Raw genomic sequence first — 13,257 nt, forward strand, 5'->3', positions numbered from 1 at the left:
CCAAGGAGCAAGCTGTGTTTTAATTACATGACTGCAGTCACTGTCTGCAGTGATTTTGGAGCCCAAGAAAATAAAATCTGTCACTGCTGCTACTTTTTCCCCTTCTGTTTGCCATGAAGTGATGGGACCAGGTGCCATGGTCTTAGTTTTTTTGAATGTTGAGTTTTAAGCCAGCTTTTTTTCACTCCTCTTTCAACTTCTTCAAGAGGCTCTTTAGTTTCTCTTTGCTTTCTGCCATAAGGGTGGTGTCATCTGCATATCTGAGGTTATTGGTATTTCTCCCAGCAATCTTGATTCCAGCTTGAACTTCATCCAGCCTGGCATTTCATATAGTGTGTTCTGAATATAAATTAGATTAAAAGGGTGGCAATATACAGCGTTGTCTTACCCTTTTCCCAATTTTGAACCAGTCAACTGTTCCATGTATGGTTCTAACTGTTGAAAACCCCATGAGCAGTATGAAAAAGCACTGTTCCCTAGGAGTGATGACACCACCCTTATGGCAGAAAGTGAAGAAGAACTAAAGAGACTCTTGATGAAAGTGAAAGAGGAGAGTGAAAAAGTTGGCTTAAAACTCAACATTCAGAAAACTAAGATCATGGTATCCGGTCCCATCACTTGATGGCAAATAGATGGGGAAACAGTGGAAACGGGCTGACTTTATTTTTCTGGGCTCCAAAAATCACTGCAGATGGTGATTGTAGCAATGAAATTTAAAGATGCTTACTCCTCGGAAGGAAAGTTATGACCAACCTAGACAGCATATTAAAAAGCAGAGACATTACTTTGCCAACAAAGGTCTGTCTAATCAAGGCTATGGTTTTTCCAGTGGTCATGTATGGATGTGAGAGTTGGACTATAAAGAAAGCTGAGCACCAAATAACTGATGCTTTTGAACTGTGGTATTGGAGAAGACTCTTGAGAGGCCCTTGGACAGCAGGAGATCCAACCAGTCCATTCTAAAGATCAGTCCTGGGTGTTCATTGGAAGGACTGATGTTGAAGCTGAAACTCCAATACTTTGGCCACCTGATGCAAAGAGCTGACTCATTTGAAAAGACCCTGATTCTGGGAAAGATTGAGGGCAGGAGGAGAAGGGAATGACAGAGGATGAGATGGTTGGATGGCATCACTGACTCAAAGGACATACTTTGGGTGGACCCCGGGAGTTGGTGATGGACAGGGAGGCCTGGCGTGCTGCGGTTCATGGGGTCGCAAAGAGTCAGACACGACTGAGCAACTGAACTGAACTAGGAGTGATCATTCCTCAGACTGAAATGCCAGGAGTATCTACACCCCAGGGTATGTAACCCCAGGAAGACCCACAGTCAGCCTGTGTTTCTCCAAAACTGTACACATAATAATATGCATGACCCCAAGATGGTCAACTTTGTGTGACCACAAGAGTGGCCACCACCCAGTCTGCATGTCTCCAGGATGGTACACGCTTGACTGTGTGATCAACAAAGTCTCTATGCCCCAGGATCTGTGACCACTGCGGTGTCATTCCCAAGCCTGCAATTCCAGAACTTTCCACCCAATGTGGGAACAAGGAGTGTCTCCACCTCAATTTCTCTTGCCCCAAGCTCATTCACTACATCGTCCATGTCACCCTAGGAGTAGCTGAATTCCAGTCTGCATGATGCCATGTGTGCCCACATCCCAAACAATGTGAGCAAAGGGGTGTCCACATGCTAGTCTGTGTGACCACAAAAACATCCTCCCATTGTCTGTGGCCCCAGATGGAGCCAGTGGGTTTTACCATGGCTGTGTCATCATCCCAATGTTTGACTACAGAAACATCCACAGCCAAGCCTTTGTGACCCCCAGCAGTGTTCACCCCACAGTCAAGAGTCCAGAAGTGGCAATAGCTTAGTCTGTGTGATCTTGGAAGTTTTTGCAGTGCAGTCTGAGTGGCACCATAAGTGTGCTCATCTCAAACTCTGTGATCACAGAGGTGTCCACACTCCAGCCTCCACGGCCCAGGAGTGTCCACACCTGCTTTTGTGGCAGAGGCAGCCGGTCTCAAGTGTATGTGACCCTAGTGTTGTTCAAACCCCCCAGTCTCTCTGTCTGTGGCCTCAATAGAATTTGCTCCTGTCAGTGTAACTACAGGAGTATGAACCTCTCGTGCCTGTGACTGCTGGCCAGTCTCCCCTCGGGTCTGGGTGACCCAGGGGGAGATAACCCCCCATCTGTGTGACAAAGGTGTCTACATGCTCCAGTGTCTGTGACTACAGGGGCACTGGTCCCCCATTCAGTATGATTAGAGGACTGTGTGTTTGTGCTGTGCTTAGTCACTCAGTTGTGTCCGACTCTCTGTGACCCCATGGACTGTAGCTTGCCAGGCTCCTCTGGCCATGGGGATTCTCTGGGCAAAAACACTGGAGTGAGTTGCCATGCCCTCCTCCAGGGGATCTTCCCAACCCAGGGACTGAACCCAGGTCTCCCACATTGCAGGCAGATTCTTTACCAGAATGAGCCACCAGGGAAGCCTAATTAGAGGAATGCCCGCACCAAAATTGGTGTGACCACACCTGTGTCCACCCCCGTCTGTCTGTCCTGAGAGGCATCCCTGCTTTAGTTGGTGTGATACCAGCACAGGCCACACTGCAAGCAGCGTGACTACAGAGGTGTTGCCAGCAGAATAAATGATATTCCAGTAGTGGCCATACCACAAGCATTTGACCACAGTGGCCCCCCAGTGAATGTGTCCTCACTCAAGTCCTTGTCCCAGTCTGTGTGACCCCAGTAGTGTCCAGATCCTGGAGGGTGACTCCGAGGGTGTCCAAAGTTGAGCCTGGGTGAAACCAGGAGGTACCTGATCATAGTCCATGTGATTCCAGAAGTGTCCACACACCAATCTTGAAAGACTCTAGGAGAACACATCCCAGCTCAGGAACTTCAGAAGTGGTCACGCCCCATCCTGCATGACCTCAAGTCATGTTCACATTGCAGGCAGTGTGACCACCTAGAGCCCTCACACCCAAGTATGTGACCCCAGGAGGTCCACATCACAATCAGTGTGACCCCAGGATTGCTGGCACCCAAATCTAGCGACCACATGAATGTCTATATCCTCATCTGTTTGATCCCAAGAGCGTCCACACTCCAGGCTATGCAATCCTGGGAGGGTCCATACACAAGTCAGTGTGACCCCAGGAAGGATTACACGTACAGGAAAAGTGATCCAGACAAAAGGGGAAAGCCTGTGCAAAGGCCCTGAGGCAGGAGCATACCTGGCATATTTGATATACAGTGAGGAGACCAGTAGAGCCAGAGTAGAGTGAGCAAGGGGGTGAGTGACAGGAGGTGAGGTCCAAGAGGTGATGGATCCTGGTCCTGTAGGGCCTCCTTGACTACAGGGAGGACTTTGGCTTTTTCTCTGAGAGAAGTGGAGTAGGGGTCTGAGCAGAGGAGGGCCGTGGGCTGCCTTGGGTTGTAGTAGAATCCTCTGGCTACTGTGAGGACAGGCTGAAGTCCTTAAGTCAGATCAGAGATCAGGCTGGGCCATGGAAGGTGGGGGCCCAAGGGGCCAGGACCATGGCCACTTGACAGGCCTCCCCAGGAGGCTCTACATTCTCTCTGAAGCATATGGCAGCCCTCCTCCTGTGCACCAGAAACACAGGATATACTGAGGAGAAGCAATGGGGATTGAGTGGAAATGACCTCACTGTGAGACCTCAGGCCAGCCCCTCCCCTTTCCCTGGGCCCTGGGTTCCCACCTTTGGCAGATGAGTATAATAATTTTTGTCCTGCCAATCTCTCCAGGGTCTCTACTCACCTATTCTCTACATTGACATCAGCCTCCTTGATAGTTTCTCAAACACACCAAAGCATTATTCCCACTTCAGGGCCTTTGGTGCCTGCTGTTTCCCCTCTGCTTGAACTCTCTTCCCAAGACATGTGAATCGCTCACAGTTATATGGCTGCCCCTTCGCTTTCTTCTTATCTCTGCTTAAAGATCATCTCCTCAGGAAACCTTCCCTGGCTATCCAAAATAGTGCCCCTGTATCCGTGCATCCTTCTTAGTTTTTCTTCATAGAACTTCCTAGTACATTACATATTTACTTGTTGAGTCAGCCAGAGCCCTGCAGTGTGGGTGAAGACAAACAAAGCATGCACAGGTGGAATTTTGAAGAGACTTAAATGAGAGGACCACTACAGAGGTGCAGAGAGGGTTCAGTAAACCCATAAGGTTGCCAGCTTATCCAGGGACTGGCATCAGAGGGGTTCTGCCACCATTCCTAGGCCTGAATGGGCAAGAAAGGGGACAATCTTCCTGAAACCCAGAAAGGAAGAGCTGGAACTCAGCCCCAGCCAATGAACACCCAGCTTTCTCTGTCCTTGCATTCTCCAGTCACCTATCAGGGTCTCTCATTGGCCAACCCAACTAGAAGCCAGAAGGGGCAGGGCATGGCTGATGAAGTCACAGGGACACAGGGCAGGACAGGGAAGGTAGGATAATGGATTGGGGGCAGGGGACAAATAGAATACCCAACATGTTAATATAGTATTTTTCATTACCTATTGAATAATACTGAGCATGGGAGGTTGCTAAAGACAGGTGTTTATGCTTGCTGGGTTTCCTGTGTTTTGGTATCTAGAGCAGTGTGTGGCACATTTAATAAATATTTGTTGAAAGTATAAATGAAAGAACGGACTGATGCTGAAGCTGAAGTTCCAATACTTTGACCACTTGATGTGAAGAGCTGACTCAGAAAAGACCCCGTGCTGGGAAAGATTGAGGGCAGGAGGAGAAGGGGGCAGTAGAGGATGAGATGGTTAGATAGCATCACTGACTCAATCGACATGGGTTTGAGCAAACTCCAGGAGATAGTGAAAGACAAGGAAACCTGGCATGCTGCTGTCCATGGGGTCACAAATAGACACAACTTAGTGATTGAACAACAACAACAAATAAATGAAACAAAGTAATAGGTATAAAATAATGCAAAAGTGAAAGCATGACTTCAATAAGTGGTGCTGGGAAAACTGGGCAGCTACATGTAAAAGAATGAAATTATAACACTCCCTAATAGCATACACAAAGAAAACCTCAAAATGAGTTAGAGACCTAAATATAAGACTGGACATTATATGATAACCCTATATGCAAAACAGAAAAAGAGACACAGATGTACAGAACAGACTTCTGGACTCTGTGGGAGAAGGTGAGGGTGGGATGTTTCGAGAGAACAGCATCGAAACCTGTATATTATCTAGGGTGAAACAGATCACCAGCCCAGGTTGGATGCATGAGACAAGTGCTCGGGCCTGGTGCACTGGTAAGACCCAGAGGGATCGGGTAGAGAGGGAGGTGGGAGGGGGGATAGGGATGGGGAATACATGTAAATCCATGGCTAATTCATGTCAATGTATGACAAAAACCACTACAATATTGTAAAGTAATTAGCCTCCAACTAATAAAAATAAATGAAAAAAAAAGATTAAAAAAAAGACTGGACATTATAAAACTCTTGGAGTAAAACATACACAGAACACTCTTTGACATAAATCATAGCAAGATCTTTTTTGATCCACGTCATAGAATAATGAAAATAGAAACAGAGTAAACAAGTGGGATCTAATTAAACTTAAAAGTTTTTACACAGCAAAGGAAACTATAAACAAAACAAAAGACTACCCTCAGAATGGGATAAAATATTTCCAAGGGATTAACCTCCAAAATATACAAACAGCTCATGCAGCTCAATATAAAAACAAAACCCAATCAAAAAAATTGTGCAGAAGATCTAAATAGACATTTCTCCAAAGAAGATACACAGATGGCCAAAAAGCACATGAAAAGATGCTCACTATCACTAATTATTGGAGAAACGCAAATCAAAACTACAATGAGGTATCACCTCACACCGGTCAGAATGGCCATCCTAAAAAAATCTACAGGGCTTCCCTGGTGGTCCAGTGGGTAAGAATCCACCTGCCAATGCAGGGGACACAGGTTTGATCCCTGTTCCAGGAAGATTCCATGTGCAGCAGGGCAGCTAAGCCCATGCAGCACAACTATGAAGGCCATGTGACCTAGAGCCCATGCTCTGCAAGAAGGAAAGCCACCCCAATGAGAAGCCCATGCACTGCAACTAAAGAGCAGCCCCTGCTTGCTGTAACTAGAGAAAGCCCATACAAAGACCCAGGGCAGCCAAAAATAAATAAATGTTGTCTTTTTTTAAGTTTAAAAAATATCTGCAAACAATAAATGCTGGCTAAAGTGTAGAGAAAATAAAACTCTCCTACACTGTTGGGGGAATGTAAATTGATATAGCAACTATGGAGAACAGTATGGAGGTTCCTTTAAAAACAAAAAATAGAACTACCATGTGACCCAGCAATCCTACCCCTGGGCATATACCCAGAGAAAATCATAATTCAAAAAGATACATGCACCCCAATTTTAATTGCAGCACTATTTACAATAGCCAGGACATGGAAGCGACCTAAATGTCCACCAACAGAGAAATGGATAAAGAAAATGTGGTACATATATACAATGGAATGTTAGTTAGCAATTAAAAAGAACAAAATAATGTCATTTGCAGCAACGTAGATGGACCTAAATATTATCATACTGAGTGAATTAAGTCAGACACAGAAGGACAAATGCCATATGATATCATTTATATGTGGAATCTAAAAAAGAAGAGAGGGTACAAACGAACTTATTTACAAAACAGAAGTAGAGTCATGGCTATAGGAAACAAACTTATGATTACCAGGAGATAAGTGAAGTGAAAGTTGCTCAGTCATGTCTGCCTCTTTGAGATGCCATGGACTGTAGCCTGCAAGGCTCCTCTGTCCATGGAATCTCCAGGCCAGAATACTGGAGTGGGTAGCCTTTCCCTTCTCCAGGGGATCTTCCCAACCCAGGGATCAAACCCAGGTCTCCCACATTGCAGGTGAATTCTTTACTATCCAAGCCACCAGGGAAGCCCAAGAATACTAGAATGGGTAGCCTATCTCTTCTCCATCAGATCTTTCCAGTACAGGACTCTAACCGGGGTCTCCTGCATTGCAAGCGGATTCTTTACCAGCTGAGTTATGAGGAGATGGGGTGGGGGGATAAATTGGGACATTGGGAATGACATATGCACATACTACATGTAATATCACTTCTCAGGTGATGCTAGTGGTAAAGAATCTGCCTGCCAATGCAGGAGATGCAAGACACACGTGTTTGATTCCTGAATTGGGAAGATTCCCTGGAGTAGGAAATAGCAGCTCACTCCAGTATTCTTGCCTGGAGAATTCCATGGACAGAGGAGCCTTGTGGGCTACAGTCCACAAAGCCACAAAGAGTTGAACATGAATGAGCAACTGAACACACACATATATAAAATAGATAACTTATTTATACCTCTATGTAGCACAGAGACAGAGAAGACAATGGCAACCCACTCCAGTACTCTTGCCTGGAAAATCCCATTGGCAGAGGAGCCTGGTGGGCTGCCGTCTATGGGGTCGCACAGAGTCGGACACAACTGAAGCAACTTAGCAGCAGCAGCAGCATAGCACAGAGAACTCTGCTCAATATTTTGTAATGGCCTATATGGAAAAAGAATCTAAAAAAGAGTGGATATAGAGATTTCTCTGGTGGTCCAGTAGCTAAGTCTCCAACGTTTTAATGCAGGGGGCCTGGGTTTGACCCTCATCAGAGAACTAGATACCACATGCCGAAACCAAGAGTTCACATGCTGCAACTAAAGATCTGCATGCTGCAATGAAGATCAGAGATCCCCCGGGCTTCCCTGGTGGCTCAGTGGTAAAGACTCTGCCTGCCAATTCAGGAGACATGGGTTTGTTCCCTGGTCTGTGAAGATCCCGCATGCCATGGAGCAACTAAGTCCATGCACCTCAACTACTGAGCCTGTGCTCTAGAGGCCAGGCACCACAACTACTGAAGCCCATGCACACCCTAGAGCACATGCTCCATAAGAAAAGCCACCACAATAAGAAGCCGGTGAACCACAACTAGAGGATAGACCACCTAGCAATGAAGATACAGCACAGCCAAAAATAAATACATAAAATTATTTTAAGATCAGAGATGCCATGTGCCACAGCAATGATCCAGTTCAGCCAAATAAATATTTTTTTAAAAGAGTGCATATATGTATATGTATAACAGATCCACTTTGCCATACACCTGAAACTAACATGACATCGTAAATCAACAATACTCCAATGAATTATAATTCTTTTTTAAAGTGAAAGGATGAGCCATAAACTTGGAGAAAATATTTTCAAAATGAGTTATCTGACAAAGGAGCAGTATGCAGAATATATAAAGAATTTCCACAATTCAATAATAAGAAAACCAACAACCCAATTTCAAAATGGGCAAAAGACTTGAACAGACACTGCACCAAAGAGGACAGATGGCAAATAAACATGTGAAACAACACTCAACATCATTAATCACTAGAAAACTGCAAGTTAAAACCACAGTGAGATATTATACACACTTAGTAGAAAGGCAAAACTTAAAAAGACTGACTACTAAGTGTCGGTGAGACTGAAACTCTCCCATGGTGCTAGTGGGAATGTTAAATGGTTAAGTCACTTTGGAAAGCAGTTTGGCAGTTTCTTATAAAGTGAAATATACACCTACCACACAACCCAGTAATCCCACTCATAGGTATTTATCTAAGAAAAATGAAAAGTTATGTTTATACAAAAAAATGAAAACTAATGTTTATACAAAAACCTACATGCAAATATCCATAACAACTTTATTTGCAATCACCCCAACCTGGAAACAACCCAAATGTCTTTCAACTGCTGGCAAATAAAGAACCTGATACATCCTTACTTACTACTCAGCAATGAATAGCAAACTACTGATGTATCCAACATAGATGACTCTCAAATGCACTAGACTGAGTGAAAGAAGCCTTAATAACAAGACTACATAATGTCCAATTCTGCCTATATGGCATTCTGGAAAAAGCAAAATTATAGGGCTTCCCTGGTTGGCTCAGTGGTAAAGAATCTGCCTGCAATGCAGGACATGTGGGTTTAATCCCTGAGATGTGAAGATCCCCTGCAAGAAGAAATGGCAACCCACTCCAGTATTCTTGCCTGGAAAATTCCATGGACAGAAGAGCCCGACAGGCTACAGTCCATAGGGTCACAAAGAGTCAGACATGACTGAGCACGCGCAAAGTGGAATGCCTGGGAATAGCAGACAGATCAGTGGTCACCAGCGGGTGGTTAGGAGTGGAGGGAGAGGCTGACTTCAGCATGGCCACACAAGGAACTATTTTGAGTGAGAGAATTTCTTTCCTACTAGTGGCAGTTAACCAATTAGCTTTTGTTTATCAAGTCTCAGAAAACTGGTATGGTACAAAGGAGACATTTTACTGTATGTAAATAAATATACCTCAGTAAATGTGACTTTTTTTAAGTGCACTACTTCACAAGCAATAAAGAATTCTATGTCTACAAAAAGGGCTGTGATCATGCCTGTTGGTACTCCTCCTCTCCATCTGGTTTCTGCACAGACACATCTCAGGAATGCATCAGAGGAAAAGAAGGAGCTGTAGCCATCCTGCTGCACTTCAAAGTAGCACTTTGTTGACTGTTAGGACCTGAATTGTGTCGTTGCACAAATTCATAGGGCTTCCCTGGTGGCTCAGCTGGTAAAGAATCTGCCTGCAGTGCAGGAGACCTGGGTTCGATCTGGGTCAGGAAGATCCCCTGGAGAAGGGAATGGCAACCTATTCCAGTATTCTTACCTGGAGAACTCCATGGACAGAGGAACCTGGTGGGCTACAGTCCATGAGGTCACAAAGAGTTGGACACAACTGAGCAACTAACAGACACACAAATTCATATGTTGAAGCCCTCATCCCTCATATGACTATTTCTGAAGATAGGTTAAAGAAAGTCATTTTAAAATGAGGTCATAAGGGTTGATCTTAATCTAATAGGACCGGGGGCCTTATAAGAACAGAAAGAGACACCAGCGAGTTCTTTCCATGTGTATGTGCACAGAGGAAGGACCATGTGAGGACACGGTGAGGGGGTGGCCATCTACAAATCAGAAAGAGATGCCTCACAAGAAACCAACTCAGATGGCACCCTGATCTTGGACTTCCAGCCTCTAGAACTTTGAGGAAATAGTGTCTATTGTTTAAGCCACCCTGTCTGTGGTGTTTTGTTATGGCAGCACTGAGCAAACTAATATATTCCCTCTCGGTTTCAGATTTGACTCCAGGAGACTCATTTTGGCCATTGAGGAGGGCGGCAGGCATTTCAAATGAAAGAAGAGAAATTTGGCCCATCTTCCTTGTCTAGTTGAAGGGAACTCTGAAGCTCAGAGAAGAGAGGGGTAGCCCAGAGAAACGCAGGCTGAAATCTGCAGCACTCCCATGGATCAGATTCTGGGGGCTGTATCCACAAGACTATGAGGGCTACTCCATTTCTTCTAAGGGATTCTTGCCCACAGTAGTAGATATAATGGTCATCTGTATTAAATTCATCAATTCCAGTCCATTTTAGTTCGCTAATTCCTAAAATGTCGATGTTCACTCTTGCCATCGCCTGTTTGACCACTTCCAATTTACCTTGATTCATGGACCTAACATTCCAGGTTCCTATGCAATATTGTTCTTTACAGCATTGAACTTTACTTCCATCACCAGTCACATCCACAACCGGGCATTGTTTTTGCTTTGGCTCTGTCTCTTTATTCTTTCTGGAGTTATTTCTCCACTCTTCTCCAGTAGCATATTGGGCACCTACCAACCTGGGGAATTCATCTCTCAGTGTCATGTCTTTTTGCCTTTTCATACTGTTCATGGGGTTCTCAAGGCAAGAATACTGAAGTGGTTTGCCATTTCCTTCTCCAGAGGACCACATTTTGTCAGAACTCTCCACCATGACCTGTCCATCTTGGGTGGCCCTACATGGCATGGCTCATAGTTTCATTGAGTTAGACAAGGCTGTGGTCCATGTGATCAGTTTGATTAGTTTTCTGTCACTGTGGTTTTCATTCTGTCTTCCCTCTGAGAGATAAGGATAAGAGGCTTATGGAAGCTTCCTTAACCAGAGGTATTCTAAGAAGAGATGACAAGAATACACAGAAGAACAGAAGAACTATACAAAAAAGATCTTCACGACCCACATAACCACGATGATGTGATCACTCACCTAGAGTCAGACATCCTGGAATGCGAAGTCAAGTGGGCCTTAGGAAGCATCGCAACCAGAAAAGCTAGTGGAGGTGATGGAATTCCAGTTGAGCTAATTCAAATCCTAAAAGATGATGCTGTGAAAGTGCTGTGCTCAATATGCCAGCAAATTTGGAAAACTCAGCAGTGGCCACAGGACTGGAAAAGGTCAGTTTTCAATCCACTCAGAAAGAAAGGCACTGCCAAAGAATGTTCAAAATGTCACACACAATTGCACTCATCTCACATGCTAGCAAAGTAATACTCAAAATTCTCCAAGCCAGATTTCAACAGTACATGAACTGTGAACTTCCAGATGTTCAAGCTGGATTGAGAAAATGCAGAAGAATCATAGATCAAATTGCCAACATCCACTGGATCATCAGTAAAGCAAGAGAGTTCCAGAAAAAACAACTACTTCTGCTTTATTGATTATGCCAAAGGCTTTGACTGTGTAGATCACAATAAACTCTGGAAAATTCTTCAAGAGATGGGAACACCAGACCACCTTACCTGCTTCCTGAGAAATCTGTATGCAGGTCAAGAAGCAACAGTTAGAACTGGACATAGAGTAACAGACTGGTTCCCAATTGGGAAAGGAGTACGTCAAGGCTGTATATTGTCACCCTGGTTATTTAACTCCCATGCAGAGTACATTATACGAAACGCTGGACTGGATGAAGCATAAGCTGGAATCAAGATTTCCAGGAGAAATATCAATAACCTTAGATATGCAGATGACACCACCTTTATGGCAGAAAGCAAAGAACTAAAGAGCCTCTTGATGAAAGTGAAAGAGGAGAGTGAAAAAACTGGCTTAAAACTCAACTTTCAGAAAACTAAGATCATGGCATCTGGTCCCATTACTTCATGGGAAATAGATGGGGAAACAATGGAAACAGTGGCTGACTTTATTTTTTTGGGCTCCAAAAATCACTGCAGGTGGTGACTGCAGCCATGAAATTAAAAGACACTTGCTCCTTGGAAGGAAAGTTATGACCAACCTAGACAGCATATTAAAAAGCAGAGACATTACTTTGCCAACAAAGGTCCATCTAGTCAAAGCTATGGTTTTTCCAGTAGTCATGTATGGATGTGAGAGTTGGACTATAAAGAAAGCTGAGCACTGAGAAATTGATGCTTTTGAACTATGGTGTTGGAGAAAACTCTTGAGAGTCCCTTGGGCTGCAAGGAGATCAAACCATTCAATCCTAAAGGAAATCAGTCCTGAATATTCATTGGAAGGACTGATGCTGAAGCCGAAACTCCAGTACTTTGGCCACCTGATGCGAAAAACTGATTCCTTGGAAAAGACCCTGATGCTGGGAGGGATTGGGGGCAGGAGGAAAAGGGGATGACAGAGGATGAGATGGTTGGATGGCATCACCGATTCAATGGGCATGAGTCTGAGCGAGCTTCGGGAGTTGGTGATGGACAGAGAAGCCTGGTGTGCTGCAGTCCATGGGGTCACAAAGAGTCGGACACAACTGAGCAACTGAACTGAACTGAATCTACAAGACACCCACAGCCACACTGCAAGATGGGTAAGAATTATTTGGGGAGTTTTTAGAACTGCTATACGTTTCCTTCTAAAGCCCCACCCACACCTGGTTCATTCCAGGCTGTTCTCCCAGGGAATACATATGCAGTTTAGAGCCACTGGTGCTGTGGTTTGGGGGAGTAGCTGTAATGGTGTTATCTCAGGCTGGGTGGCAGCCCGAGGTTAAGGACAAATGTCTGAATCCCTCTAGAAGGCAGGAGCTGGTGAAAGCTGAGGTGGATCATCAGTCACAGCCCTCATCTCATGAGAAAGTTCTGCCAGACCCAGGAGCTGAAAGTAATTACCTGCCAGACAGGAGGTGGTGAATGAAAGCTTCTGTGGGTAATTGGGTGGGTGTGCCTTCATGTATGTGTGTGTGCACACTGTGCATTCCAGCATATATGAAGTTATATGCAAGTGTGCCGGGTGTGCCTATGCCTTGGAGTGCACATTTATAGTGCTCACACATGCACACATAAGTGGTATGCAGTGCACTCAGGATTTGCTGGTTTGGGTGTCGGTGTGC

Source organism: Muntiacus reevesi, chromosome X (assembly GCF_963930625.1).
Source record: "Muntiacus reevesi chromosome X, mMunRee1.1, whole genome shotgun sequence".
NCBI classification, from domain to species: Eukaryota; Metazoa; Chordata; class Mammalia; order Artiodactyla; family Cervidae; genus Muntiacus; species Muntiacus reevesi.